The sequence below is a fragment of the Phacochoerus africanus genome, chromosome 2 (assembly GCF_016906955.1).
Source record: "Phacochoerus africanus isolate WHEZ1 chromosome 2, ROS_Pafr_v1, whole genome shotgun sequence".
NCBI classification, from domain to species: Eukaryota; Metazoa; Chordata; class Mammalia; order Artiodactyla; family Suidae; genus Phacochoerus; species Phacochoerus africanus.
The window spans coordinates 97,206,397-97,220,776 of NC_062545.1; the positions used below are offsets into that span (position 1 = coordinate 97,206,397).

The following is a 14,380-nucleotide window of genomic DNA, read 5'->3' on the forward strand; positions in this document are numbered from 1 at the left end:
TAGCCTAAATGAACCACAGGGTTCAGTGCCTGTTAAAATACACAGCATTCATTAAAATATTTATTCTTCCCCAACAGTGAAGTTACAGTTTAGAAATTGCGGTGGTATCTATACATGCAAAATGCTTCCAAAAAATACGTCTTTTGAATTTAGTCCACCCAGCGGGGTAATTTAAAAAGTTGAATTTATTGACAATCTTTTGTGTCACTGAAATAAACTAAGATTTTCAAAATAGCCTGTAGTTACATTGACTTCAACCAGTATTGCTCTTTCCCTTCTCAAAGTTCTGAGGGAAAATGAGCATTATCACATTTTCAGAAGTTCGGTGTTCATGGAAAGACAAGAGTAACTATTTGGTCTTGATTGAATCCATCTGACTGATTTTAAAACAACTATACTTTGGTTTTTTTTTTAATTACCTAATGAATTTTACTACATTTATAGGTGTACAACAGTCATCACAACCAAGTTTTACAGTATTTCCATATGTTGAATAAACTGTTTAACAACAAATTATCTAGTAGTTTTGAATATTCAACCTTAGTAGTCATTCTTGAGTTTTTTAATTTGGTTTTGGTTTTGTTTCTAACCGGTTTGCTTGGAGACACAGCTGAAGATAGAGTGGTTGAAATTAACCAAATATATGCTTCAGAATACATAAACCCCTGGTGTGGGCCAGCAGCCACTCCAAGCTAAAGCCGGCAGGGGTGTAAATAGCTTCAATTCGACCAGAAAGCAACTGGGAATAGCATGTTAGAAGCCCTTAAGGATGCAAATCCTCTGAAATCCATCTATTCCAATTCAAGGAACTTATCACCAGGAAAGAAGGAAGGGTGTGTACCAAGATTTAGCTACAATGACTTTCATTTCAGCCTTACTTATAATAGCAAAATAAATAAAATATAATGACCAAATGTACAGCAATAAAAGATTGAGTAAACCTTACAGTGGAATGTTAAATACCTATGAAAAACTATTGTCTATGGCTGCATTACCCCAATGCCTAGCAGTTTAAAACAGCAAGCATATATTATTTCACAGTTTCTGTGGGTCAGGAGTCTGTGAGCACAGCTGAACTGGGTCCTCTGACTCAGAGCCTCTCCTAAGGCTGCAATCAAGGTGTTGGAATCATCTCAAGGCTTATCTTGGAGAGGATCCACTTTCAAGCTCAGCGTAGTGGGTGTTGGCAGGAACCAGTCCCCCTAGGGCTGTTGGTTGAAGGTCACCCTCAGCTCCTCACCTTAGTTCCACTGCACTCCTTTCCACCAACATTGTAGGTGGTTTCCTTAGAGTAAAGAAGCCAGAGACCAGGAGAGGGTGAGCAGGAAAGAAGCCAGCATCTTTTTGCAACCTAGTCTCAGAGCTGACATCCCATCGCTTGCCATGTTCCACTGGTTAGAAGTGAGTCAAGGTGCAGCCCAATCTCCAGGGCCAAAGGCACAGCAGGCGAGGATCATTGGAAACCATCTAGGAGCTGAAGAATCACACACACACACAGCTGAAGAACCACACAGCTGAAGTTCATTTATTGACAAAAGATGTTCACAATATCTTATTCCATAAATGCAGCTCACAAAACATTTTTTGTGGTATTTATAAATGAAAAATAATAGAGAAATATATATTTATATGTATAATTATATGTATAATTATTCATGAAACAATCTATAGGACTTCCATTGGTTAATAATGGTTGTATCTGGATGGTGGAATCATAGATGTCTTGTCTCCCAATATGAAAGTGAACATGTATTGCTTACAATTTTAAAAAGAGTCAATGTCATTAAGTTAAAAAACAAAGCAATTTAAATTCTCTAGACTTCTAAATCCTGGCCTCTACCTTCTGTCTTTACAGGACTGTGTTTTTGCTTCCTGTTTGATGTCAACTAAATAGAAGTTCCCAAGACTCTTATAGAACCCGTTGATCTCACAGAATTTGTGAGTATGTTCTTGAACTTCTGGCTGCGCTTGTGTCTTCTAAAACATGTGTTATCACCAATAGTGATACTGTAGAAAACTAAAATTATTTTTCCCCTCTGAAGTCGCTGGGGTCAGTGGGAAGTATTTTTGATCCTAGAGAAGATCTTCTCCTTGAGCCGGTGTTGTAACAGCTTAATTCTAGTTGTTCCCAGATATGAGTTCGCATGGTCATAGGACAGCTATCTTCTCTGCAGAATTCCAAAGGGAGAGATTCTATTTACATGTCAAAAATAGATGAACAGATCTGACACTGCTGAACATATTTGCAAGTTTGGGAAAGGGGAGGGGCTGGGTGAGTGGAAAGATAAAGTCATTAATAATCCTCACATTTCATTACTTTCCCTGCCTCATGCCTCCAGGAGGGCCTGAGCTGGGATACCGCTGGTTCAGGATTGGAATGACTTCTCCAGAAATGTAAATGTTATCTTAAGGTCACTTACTGATGAAAACTACTGTTCTGCCAAACATAGATTTATTGGTTGTTTGACAAGCAGACCAGCTGCTTTACACCTATATAGAGCACAAAAAAAGCTGCTTAGGATGGGTGATGTGGCATCACAGGGAAAGAACTCAATGGTTTCAAGATGGCAGGGGAATAGGACCAGGTCTGAGGTACTGGTGGATCCCTATTCACTGGAATCTATAGTTCAACAGCTAGTACAAGAAATAATAATCAGATTTTGGTGCTGTAACACACTAGATCATTTTTTGCTCATAGAAGTCTCAAATAAGAGTGATTTGAGAAAACCAGGTGTCTCCAATCTTGTGGCTTTACTATCTTTTAGGGTTTTTAGTTTTCTGCCAGATCTTTTATATCTACTTGGTTGACAAGGAAGAAGTGAAATTAGCACGCTTACTTCCTACTCACTGTGGCCTACAACTGACACACATCACATCCCACTGTTGAGAACCGGTCACACAGCCTTACCTTGTTGAAAAAGGCCTTGGGTTATTCCCTGACTGGCGGTCACTTCCCAAAAACTCCATTTTGTGGTGGGAGAACACAGAAAAAAAATTATAGGGTTAGAAATTACTTGCTGAGGAAATTTTTAGTGGGAATTCATATATTGATCATAGAGCAGGCATTAGCTGATTTCAATGACTGAGTAGTGAATGGTCCTTCCCTATGGGAAGCAACTTCTTTTTTTGTCTTTTCACTTTTTAATTTTTATTGCTTTAATTTTTATTTAAAGTGTAGTTGATTTACAATGTTCTGTCGATTTCTGCTGTACAGCAAAGTGACCCAGTCATACATATATCTATACATCCTTTTCCTCTTATTAACTTCCATTATGTTCTATCCCAAGTAATTGGATATAGTTCCCTGTGCTATACAGTAGAGCCCCAATGCTTATTCATTCCAAATGGAATAGTTTGCATCTACTAACCCCAAACTCCCAGTTCCTCCCACTCCCTCCACCTCCCCCTTAGCAACTACAAGTCTGTTCTCTATGTCTGTGACTCTGTTTCTGTTTTATAGATATATTCATTTTTACCATATTTTACATTCCATATTTAGTGGAAGTGATATCACTTCTGATACAAACAATACTTCTCATGATTAAGGCAACAAGCCACTATAACTAGGCTCTAAATTTAGAGTCAAAGTTGTCCTAGACTATAAGTGCTAGGCGTGCCTGCCACTGCTGGAAGGTTGAAGAAACCACAGAAGGCTCAAGATAACAGCTTTAAAACCATAAGCCTCTCTCTCTGCCTTAGTTTTCGTCTTAGTTTTCTGTTGTGTAAAGTGACAGAAAGAGGACATACATCTTCAGATTGTTGTAAAACTCCAAGGGTGTAATTCAAAAAAGATCGTGGAATACATGATCTCAACACCAGAGACTTCCCCAACAAGTATTTGCTCATTACAAATTATCTCAAAGGGCCTCCCAGCAGTACTGCAATGGTTGGTTCTGATGATGCTATTCTTACTATTAGGCTAGAGTTACAACAATAGCACTGTAGCCAACATTAAAGTCATAACATCTCTCCTCCACAGAGCTTTGCATTTAGGTACTTTGCTCCCATGACAACCTTTCAGAGTGGAAAGGAGACTCACCATTAACACCCATCTCATAGATGAGAGAACTGAGCCTTATGGAGGCTGAGCAATAATGACCAAGATCACATTATAGCCCAGGGACACCACTCAGCTCTCAAACCCATGTCTTTTAGGTCAGAGTTATACTACCACATTAAATGCAAAATGAGATCTCGTTGAAATAAATGGAACAATTAAGGAGACCTAGTCTTAACCCTTGTTGTTCAGGTGATTTGGGGATGCCTTTGATGGCTTTTCCTTTTTTGTGCCACTGACCTCAGGTCATCTTATCTCCTTCAAGGTTAGTCAATCTAATTGCACTTGGGTTAGAGGGTGGGGGTTGGAGCAGGTAGTGATGGTGTTGGTGACATCATTTTACAGAGGCCATAATGTAAAAGGTTCCTGGCAGTTGCTCCAAGCAACACAAGTGGAGTCCCAGGAAGGTGGCAGAGGGGACACTTTCCTCCACTCAGACAAAACTGGCCACATCACTGGCCAGCATCACCAACTCTAGTGAGGTGGGTGACACACTGGAATCCAGGTCTAGATTTCTTAAAATTTTCTCTCCTCCATTCAACTGTCCTTTTAACAGCTAACTTTAATAACTAATTTTTAGTGGCTTTATTCTTTCTATTGAGAGCAAAGAAAGAACCATTTCTGGTAGCCTTAGGTTTGCAGTATAAGGTCCTTGAAGACAGAGTCTGACTTTGCTTTGGGTCACCCAAGTGCCAGGGAGAGCAAGCTATATAGTAACATGGGTCTTTAGGCAGAGAGCTCCCCAAAGCCCAAAGCAGCTGCTGGCTGTGACAATAAGAGGGTCATTTAGACTCTGTAGGACAGGATACCCTCATCTGTCCAATCAGATGGATGATGTCCAGCCTCTCCAACTTCCCCACTTCCTCGGAAATAATGAGAACTTGGGGCTCAAACAACTAAATAGACAGAAAGAGCTTTGAAAAGCATGACATTCCAAATAAATGTGGCAGGGAGTCACCATTATCTCCCTGCTATTGCCATTATTATTTTGTGGTCAGCTCAGCTTTTCTTAACCCAGAGCAGTTAATGGAGTGGCAAGTGCATTGGTTTCCCACTAGGAGGGTGAAGGGGCCAAATAAGGCTCTATTTTAATCCCATCATAGTGCTCAGGTTTTTTTCCTTCACAACAGCTATGTCTAGTGGGTTTATAAGTATTTTAATTACAGTGGCATTTTATTATACTTATTCCTAACAAAAATCAAGCTAAGGACATCTTTTCCTCATTCTAAAAATGGTGGATTTCCCTAAAAGCTGAGTTAATTTTCGCCATCAGCTAGAACAATGCAAACTTTGATCCCGTTCATGAGCTTGGTACCTACCTTTAATGAACAATTTTCAGCATAACCAAATAGATTTAAATTGTACTAGCAGAGAGAAAAATAACAAAGCCTTGGTCATCAGGCATTGGTTCCTAAATTGTTCATCAACTGAGATGCTTTTGTTCCTATGGCTATGAGGAGTTAAGGGAAGAAGAAAATGAGAAATCACTGTAAAGACAGACCAGAAGAGCCAGAGAACAAAGAGAAAAATATTTCACCCCTGACCCTAGTGCATGGCTGTTCTGTTGCTTCCTGCAACCTATTAGATAGGCTGGTCCCAGTGTAATCATCAAAAAAACAAGCAAACACCTTGCTCATTAGAAGGAAAGTATAAGTGTTGCAAAATAGGGACTCTAGCTTTTACAGCCATAAAATGTCAAGTTGAAAGGGGTTTTGTAAGCATATAGCCCTAAAAAAGCATTTTACAAAGATTACTAAGGCTCACACAGGTGACATACACATCCAAGGTCACACAAGTGAGCAAGTATTAACATGACCCCTAAGGATATATTAGTTTCCTATTTATTGTAACACGTTACACAAATTTAGTGACTTTGAGAAATACAAACCTATTATCTTACAGTCTGCAGGTCAAAGGTCTTACGCAGGTCTCACTGGGTTAAAGCAAGGTTTGTGGTGATGTGTTCTTTCCTGGAGACGGGGGAGGATCCATTTCCTTGCCCTTTCCAGCTTCTAGAAGCTGCCCACATTCCTTAGCTTGTGGCCTCTTCCTCTATTTCCAAAGCCAGCCATGTTCCATCTCTCTGATCTTTATTCTGTAGTCACATCTTGACCACAGCCAGGAAAGGTTCACTGCTTTTAACAACTCATGGGGTAAGAATGGATCCCCTTGAATAATCCAGACTAATCTCCCTATCTCAAGGTCCATAAACTTAATCACATCTGCAAAGTTTCTTTTACCATAGAAGGTAACATGTTCACAGGTTCTAGGTGATTAAGATGGACATCTTCAGGTGGTGGGGGGCATTATATTTCCTATTACAGGAAGGATGAACTTACAGAGAAAGAAAGTAGTGAGTCAATGGAGAGTTGGGTGGTTGAGCAAGAAAATACTTGTGGATCCCTGCTGCATCATCTCCAGGAATCTGACTCAAGATAGAGACGTGTGTCAGATGTAAGAGTGTTCACAGGATCAGCCCCTGTCAGGGGAAGGAAAGGAGGTAGAAATGGGCAGAGGGAGGGGTTTCAGGTTTGCCATGAAGCCTCAGCTGACCTCATGGGGATCTCTAATGTGGGATGGCCCTTCAGAGTTTTCATAAGGGCTTGACCTTTAAACTCTTTTTCCTCTGATTGCAATGACTACAGCCACAGGATATGGGCTACCCCAAGGAGGGATTGTGACCTTGGGCAAGTCAGCTTTTTTCTGATGGGGAAACTCCAGTAACTGGTGGAATTTGTCCTTCATTCCTAAAGGAAAATCTAAGCATACAATCACAGCTGCTACTAGAACACCTATCCCTGAAGAAAAATAAAAATAAAGTTGGCTATGATCTGTTTGGAATGATACCTGATTGACAGATTTCACAAAGTGGTCCTCAACACAGAACTTACAAATCAGAAAGAAAGGACTCATGTGCTTCAAGTAGAATTTAAAGCTAAATAAGACAGGGTCTGGAAGGAGATTCTAACCCTTGACCAATTGCATGAACATGGGAGCCAGAGCAGGGAGTCATATGCAGATAGAAGAATAAGATTTGGTCAGGAAGGGTGCAGACTCCAGAAGCAAGGACAGACAAGCCATGAATTCTGCAGACTCAGATCCAAACCTAGGTCAAAACTCTAAGACTCTGCCCAAAATCAGAGAAATGGACATGGACAGATGCTAAGGGTAGTGGATGTTATACTGATATCAGCTTAGAAGAATTCCAACAACTTCTGACAGAGGCTGGTGGTCAAAACAGTAGAGTCCAGCATCATTCATGGAAGTGGTTAGAGAATGGGTAAGAAATTCCATTTCAAAAGAACTGAAGAAAGGGCAAGAACCCAGTTACCAGAAAAGAACTCACTGTATTAAACAGGTGTGCTACAGTTTCATGTCATTTGATCCATGAATGTCATTTGGCCCAAGCCCAAGTCTTATTTTGGCACAGAAACAAAAGATGTTCTGGTCATATGAGTAGCAAGGCTTATAAAGATACTGGAATACTGCCTTATGCTCACTTCCAGGGAAGTCCTTCCACAGAACATCAGGGCTGAACTTAATGTTCATTATATGGAATGGTATCTGCCAGAATGGTACAAAGACTAGTTTGTCCCCACCCTTGAACCCTGGAGGCCCTCACTCTCTTGAGTCAGTACTGAGCCCAGCACCTGCATCTTGGAAGCTCTGCCTGGTTGTGCAGACAGACCATGCACTCCCTACCACCTCCATCTGAAAGCAAAACACTCAACACAGAAATCACTGCCTTTCTGTAAATCCTTTTCACATGTAAATATCAGCAAGAGCACTAGTAAGAACTCCTTCTGATCCTTAGAAGGCTTCACATTTTACCCAGTACTTTCATCTACATTATTTCTTTTGACTTCACAAAACTAGCTGAGGGAAGGAATTATGCACCTTTTAAAGATGAATCAATTGAGATTAAAAGAGTTTGAATGACTTCCTTAACTCACAAAATTAGAGTCTTAAATTTGACCCAGGTTTTATGAATCCGAGTTGCCTCTGAATCATTATCATCATAAGTCCACCCCAGTAGAGGACCTCTGTGTCTCCCAACCATAAAGTTTGGAAGAAAGGAGAGTCAGGAAGTGTATAGAAAGCAGCAAAGTGATGGTAAAACAGTCTGACTTTCACATTTTGTCTCAGCCAGTCCTGAGATTATTCTTTTTAATTCTTTTTAACTTTACCCCTGTGTTTTTCTCTAGTCAAAGCATTCTCATACTTTTATCTCATTTGATCAGCTCAGCACCCCATGAGGCAGGCAGAGTGGATCTGACAGATGAGAAATAAAACCCAGAGGTTAGATGACTCACCCAAGAACAGATGGCCATCTGGTGACAGGATTGGAGCTGGAACCCAGATCTTTGGAATGGGGACAAGGTGAAGGAAACAAACCTGCTGAAAGAAGTAGGAAGGAAGCATTTTATTAAAAGTCTATCAATATCATGTGCATTTCACAATATATTCAGTCAAAACATCATGCTGTATACCTTAAACTTATACCATGATATATAAGTGATACATGACAATTATATTTCAAACTAGGGAAAATTTTTAATTCATATGAAAGTTAAAAAAAAAAAGGCCAAGAAGTAGTTATACTGTAGTGCAGCGGGTTAAGGAGACCCAGCATTGTCACTGTATTGGCTTGAGTCACTGGCCCAGGAATTTCCACATGCCAAAAAAAAGGGAGGGGATAGCCAACAGAATTTTAAGAAAGAATAAAAAGAAGGGCTTACATCACAGACATCAAAACACATAATCAAACAGTGTTATGGAAGTGTAGAGATACACAGACTAATGGAATAAACTAGAAAGTCCAGAAAGAGACCTACACATTTTTGGAAATTTAGTGCATGACAGGGGTGATTAGAAATAAGCAGGCAAAGAATGGACTGTTTGATATTCAATGTCACAAAAATTGGCTCACGGTGTTGGAAAATTAACACTGGAGCTCTATTACATACATAAAATAACACAAAGTATTGCAAGTAAACTCCCATGGATTTAGGTGTAAAAGTTAAAAAAAAACTTTCAAATTATTAGAAGAAAATTCATAAAATATTTTTACATCAAATAAGGAAAGGATTTCTTTTTTTTAATACTGTTTTACTCTTTTTTAAATTGTTATTTCCCCAATACAATTTTTTTCTACTGTTCAGCATGGTGACCCAGTTACACATACATATACACATTCTGTTTTCTCACATTATCATGCTTCATCATAAGTGACTAGACATAGTTCCCAGTGCCTCACAGCAGGATCTCATTGCTAATCCATTCCAAAGGCAATAAATAGTTAGCATCTATTAACCCCAAACTCCCAATCCACCCCACTCCCTCCCCCTCACCCTTGGTAGCCATAGGTCTGTTCTCCAAGTCCACGATTTTCTTTTCTGTGGAAAGGTTCATTTGTGCCTTATATTAGATTCCAGATATAAGTGATATCATATGGTATTTGTCTTTCTCTTTCTGACTTACTTCACTCAGGATGAGAGTCTCTCGTTCCATCCATGTGGCTGCAAATGGCATTATTTCATTCTTTTTTATGGCTGAGTAGTATTCCATTGTGTCTATATACCACATCTTCCTAATCCAAGCATCTATCGATGGACATTTGGGTTGTTCCCATGTCCTGGCTACTGTGAATAGTGCTGCAATGAACAAGTGGGTGCATGTGTCTTTTTCAGGGAAAGTTTTGTCTGGATATATGCCCAAGAGTGGGACTGCTGGGTCATTTGGTAGTTCTATGTATAGATTTCTAAGGTATATCTGAACTGTTCTCTATAGTGGTTGTACTAGCTTACATTCCCACCAACAGTGCAGGAGGGCTCCCTAGGAAAGGATTTCTTAAGATTGAAATAAAGCACAAAAGAGAAAGGTGAATAAATTGGATTACATTAAAATTTAAGATTTCTATAAGACCATGAACACTATGAACAAAGCCTAAAGACAAGTGAGAGCCTTGGAGGAGGAATTTGCAATGCATTTGACCAACAAAGGTTTACATATCTAAAATATATAAGGAAAACACTATAATAAGTAAAAGACAAATAGCCCAATAGAAAGACAGACACAATATAAAAATAGCTCGCAGAAATGGAAATCAAAATGACTCTTAAAAATATGAAAATATGCTCTATTTCATTAACAATCAGGGCCACGCCAGTTAAAGCAGAAAGATACCATTTCATACCTAGCCAATTGTCCAAAATTAAATAGCTAAACAGTGCCAAGTTTTTGTGAGAAATGAGGACTGTCATTTTGGAGAGAGTGCAAATTGTTTTAACCCCTTTGGAAAACAAAATAATTTGGAAATACCTTGCTGAAATAAAGATATGTGTCTCCATGACAACTAGTTTTATGTCTAGATATAAACCTAGAAAAATCTTTTCTATGTGTAATATGACACATAAAAGATGCTTATTATTTTATTGTTTGCAGTATATGAAATTTTAAAATAATCAATGTTCATAGATAGGGCAGTGGAAAAACAACAGACCTTCAGAGCAGTGAGCCTTATGAACTAAAAACATATATCGAGAAGGATGATTTTGGAAAACCCAAGTTGAGTGAAAAGAATCAAATCTTATTAATATAACATTGACATACATGTTTAAAATACACAAAGCAATATTGTCTGTTCCTTGTGGATTTAAACATATGTGCAGTAAAAGCACAAAAACAGCCATTCAAGTACAGGGGGATGGTTTCTTGAAGGAAGGAGAGGAAAATAAGCTCAAGGACAGTACAAAGAGGGTTCAACACAACCTATAATGTTTTATTTCTTTAATAAAAAGAACTAAAATAAATTCAGCAAGATGTTAACATTATAACATTCTGTGCTGTGGATATTGAGTATTTGATGTAGTAAACAATTTAAGAAAGACATAGTTATTCATCTGGTGGAAATGAAAAGGCAGTGGGGAGCGTGAGTCTGCAGGAAACAGAGCTGACAGCTTTGAAAATTATTTTGGCTTTGGGTTTCTGCTCTTGTACTCACATGGAGACACTTCCACACGGCAGCAGTAGGATCACGCAAGAAGCACTGCCAAGCAAGGTAGTCAGGACGCGTAGAGGCTCCCGCCTGCCCAGCTCTGCCAGGGCATTGGAAACAACATTCTGTGGTTAGGAATCAGGCCCAGGAATGACAATGACTTAAATACAATAGAAAAGTATTTCTCCTAACTTAAAAGAATTCAGAGGTAGGAAGTCTGGGGCTAATCTGATGGCTGCACGATATCCCCAAGATGAATGTTCTTTCCATCTTTCTGCTCTGCCATTCCTAGTTACCTGAATTCCATCTTCAAGGACACTTCTTGATCACTCAGCTAAAATCCATCCAGGAGGGAAGCAGGAAGAAGTGGGGATGGGAAGTCCAAAATGATTCTTATTAGTTTTCTGCACCCCTCTAAAATTTTTCTTGAAAGTCCATAGCTTGCATGGACATTGTATTGGCCATCCCTAGCTCAAAGGGAAGGCAGGAAATGTTTTCTTTACTTCAATCAGCAATGTGCCCAGCTAAAAACTTTCTAAGGAAGTACTGTGAAGGAAGAGAGGAAAATGGTAGTTAGTTAACAGCTAGCAGCAATCGCCACAGCCAGCAGTAACTCATTGTGTGCCAATACACAAGAAATTGCCTATTCCAGACATTGCTTTCTTGTCCATGCTACACTGAATTGCAATTTCTCTTTCAGGTTCATCGACTGCTTAGAAACACCTAAATTTTAACTCTCCAACTCACCTCTTCCAAGGAGCCCTCCTGGTTTAGTTAGGCATTCTCCTCTAAGACTACTTTGTCCCATTGTCCATTGTCAAGGGCGTATCTTTCACTTGGAGAATCAAATAGTTTTATTAAGGATGAACTTTAGACCATCTGGCACAATGACACACAACTTCTTTTTTTCCAGAGCTTATTCTTCAAGTGAAAACTTATGTGAAATCCTAAAATAATGGATAAAATGATTAAAACGATGGGGTGGGGTGGAGAAGCCCCAATCTTTTCAGAACATACTCTGAAAAGAAAATATCTTACCCTCATTTTACGAACGGAGGTATTGCTGCTAAAGACAGAGTTGAATCATCCATGGTCATACAGCTCAAAGCAGAAATAATACTAACAGCATTAGCTAACATTTGCTGTCTGTTAAACAATTTGATAATCCAGAGTTACTTAGATAGTTAAGGACAGAGCCAAGATTTGAACCAGACATTCTGACTCCAGAAACAGTGCTTGGAACCATGATCCCATAGTCATTAAATTGCAGAACTTAAATAAGAATTCTAGTCTTCTGACTCCTAGGTCAAAATTCTTGTCTTTGAGTTGCTTTCTACTAATTTCTTAGAGATTTTGGGTGTATCTCCTTAACTTCAATCTTTTCTGTGTCTCGTTTCTATTTTTTTCTAGCACACACAAGGCATTTGATGGTTTTTGATAAAACAACTGAGCTCAGTGAAAAGAAACCAGCTTCCCCTTCCTTCCATGAGGCTTTATTATTGACTTGGCCCAATGAGATTACTGCTAAGAATTAGGTGGAAACATCAAGCCACATATTTAATCATCTGAATGGAAAGCCATGTTCCCACCAAATTATGTCTCCTTGTAAAGCTAATATCAGCCACTTCCATGCGTCCATCAGACAGTCAAACTACACAGGAGAAATCACACACTCCCAAGGTGTACAGGTGCCACTGTACATTCGTGCCCCTATCCTCTGTTTGCTGTCCTTCCCTGTGTGCACAGTCCCCATCATCAACCTTGCCAAACACCCATACCCACTGCTCTTTGCTCCTCCCTCAATCACCATCATCATCTGCCCATGTAACCAAGCCAAAACCTGGAGTCGTCTTAGACTCCTCGCTCTCCCTCCCCAATACCACTAACATAATCACTAAGGCCTGCTCTTCCTGTTCCCTCCACATCTCTCCTATTTGTCCACTGCTCTCTTGTAGCCTTGGCTTTCATTTGTTTTCAGGCTAACACTCTCTAATCCATGCTTGGTATAAAAGAGGTAGAACTTCTAAAACAGAATTGGATAATGTCAGACACACACACACACACACATATACACACACACACATACACCTTTTCTTGAAGCTTCTCTATGAATTTTGAGATAGAGTCAAAACTCCTAAAATTGAGACCCAGGTCCTTCAATATCTGGCCACTGCTTTCTTTCCAGCTTTACTACATATCCCTTGGGTTGCATATCCAGCTCTGCTTAAATCCTGGGTTTTCCAAAATGTGTTGTGAGCTCCCTGAGTTGTGGACCTTTGTAGGTGCTGCTTCCTCTATCTGATACCCTCCTTGTCCCCACCACTTTATCAGTATTTGTCAAATGCATGAGTGAGTTTGGTGGGGGGGCAAGAAGAAATGAAGGACGGAAGAGTGACAAAACAGTGATAAGTGTGACAAAGAAGAGAACTCACGCACATAGAAGGAGGAAGAAATTTTATCAAAGTAAGAAAAAAAATTTCAAAAGCAGAGATTTAAGAGCATTGTTTCTAAGATCCTAGTGGCATATTTCATTTTATTTTATTCAGTATTTATTTTTTTAAAGTATCATCTAGGTTTTTATTTTTTCTTTCAGTTTTTTTTAATATAGTTGATTTTCAATGTTGTGCCAATTTCTGCCCTATAGCATAGTGACCCAGTTATATATATATATACACATATACATTCTTTTTATCATACTTTTTCCATCATGGTCTATCCCAAGAGATTGAAAATAGTTCCCTGTGCTTTACAGTAGGACCTCATAGCTTATCATTCCGAATGTAATAGTTTGTATTTTAAAGCAACCGAAAGGAACCAACTTCACTTGCCTGATCCCCAGTAACCACTAGAGAACTCAAAATGCCACCCAGCCACCTGGTAACCTTCAGAAACAGGTGAGGAGTTGAAGCCTTGAGGACACTTCAGAGGAGCAGTGATTAAAGCTGAGGAAGAGTTTCAGCCCCGAGCCTGGGATTCTGCCGAAGTGCATTTCCACTGGGACTGAGGCCACCTGGCTCTTTCACTGAAGTGAATCATTTCCACTTCTTCCTTCATCCTCTTCACAACACACTGGGAAAGACACACTCATTAAGAACTTGGCTCCAGCTCTTGGAAGATTCCAGTCACTTAGGTATGATGATTCATTGGTGAGGTCAACCAAATTGAGGACTGAACCCATAGCATAATTAATACCTGCCATGCGGCAGCCCAGAGTCCATGGTAAGGACATGCAATGCCTATGACTTAAGACCAAGTGCCACTCTCCCAGGGCCTGGGAAAGTTTTGGGCCATAAGTCTGACCAGCTTGCTGAGATCTGGAAGGCCAC

The 14,380-nt window shown here is 39.6% G+C and overlaps 1 protein-coding gene and 1 long non-coding RNA gene across 10 annotated transcripts in view; one reads left to right on the top strand and one right to left on the bottom strand.

Moving 5' to 3' along the window:
• The window catches only part of SLC14A2 (solute carrier family 14 member 2), a 471,990-nt gene that overhangs the window by 271,030 nt on the left and 186,580 nt on the right, over positions 1-14,380 (top strand). For all 8 annotated transcript variants that reach the window (XM_047763964.1, XM_047763938.1, XM_047763920.1 and 5 more), the window contains exon 3: positions 1,856-1,938. The gene's annotated coding sequence lies outside the window, so the exon portion shown is untranslated. The remainder of the gene's footprint in view (positions 1-1,855; positions 1,939-14,380) is intronic.
• On the bottom strand, positions 602-11,997 carry LOC125117887 (uncharacterized). 2 transcript variants are annotated; one of them, XR_007132767.1, is made up of 6 exons: positions 11,802-11,997; positions 11,351-11,600; positions 11,061-11,154; positions 8,371-8,452; positions 2,909-2,961; positions 602-2,168 (listed from the first exon to the last, which is right to left on the bottom strand). It is a non-coding gene; the product is annotated as an uncharacterized LOC125117887 (long non-coding RNA). The 2 variants fall into 2 exon arrangements; XR_007132766.1 differs by having other exon boundaries at positions 603-2,168; positions 8,371-8,455.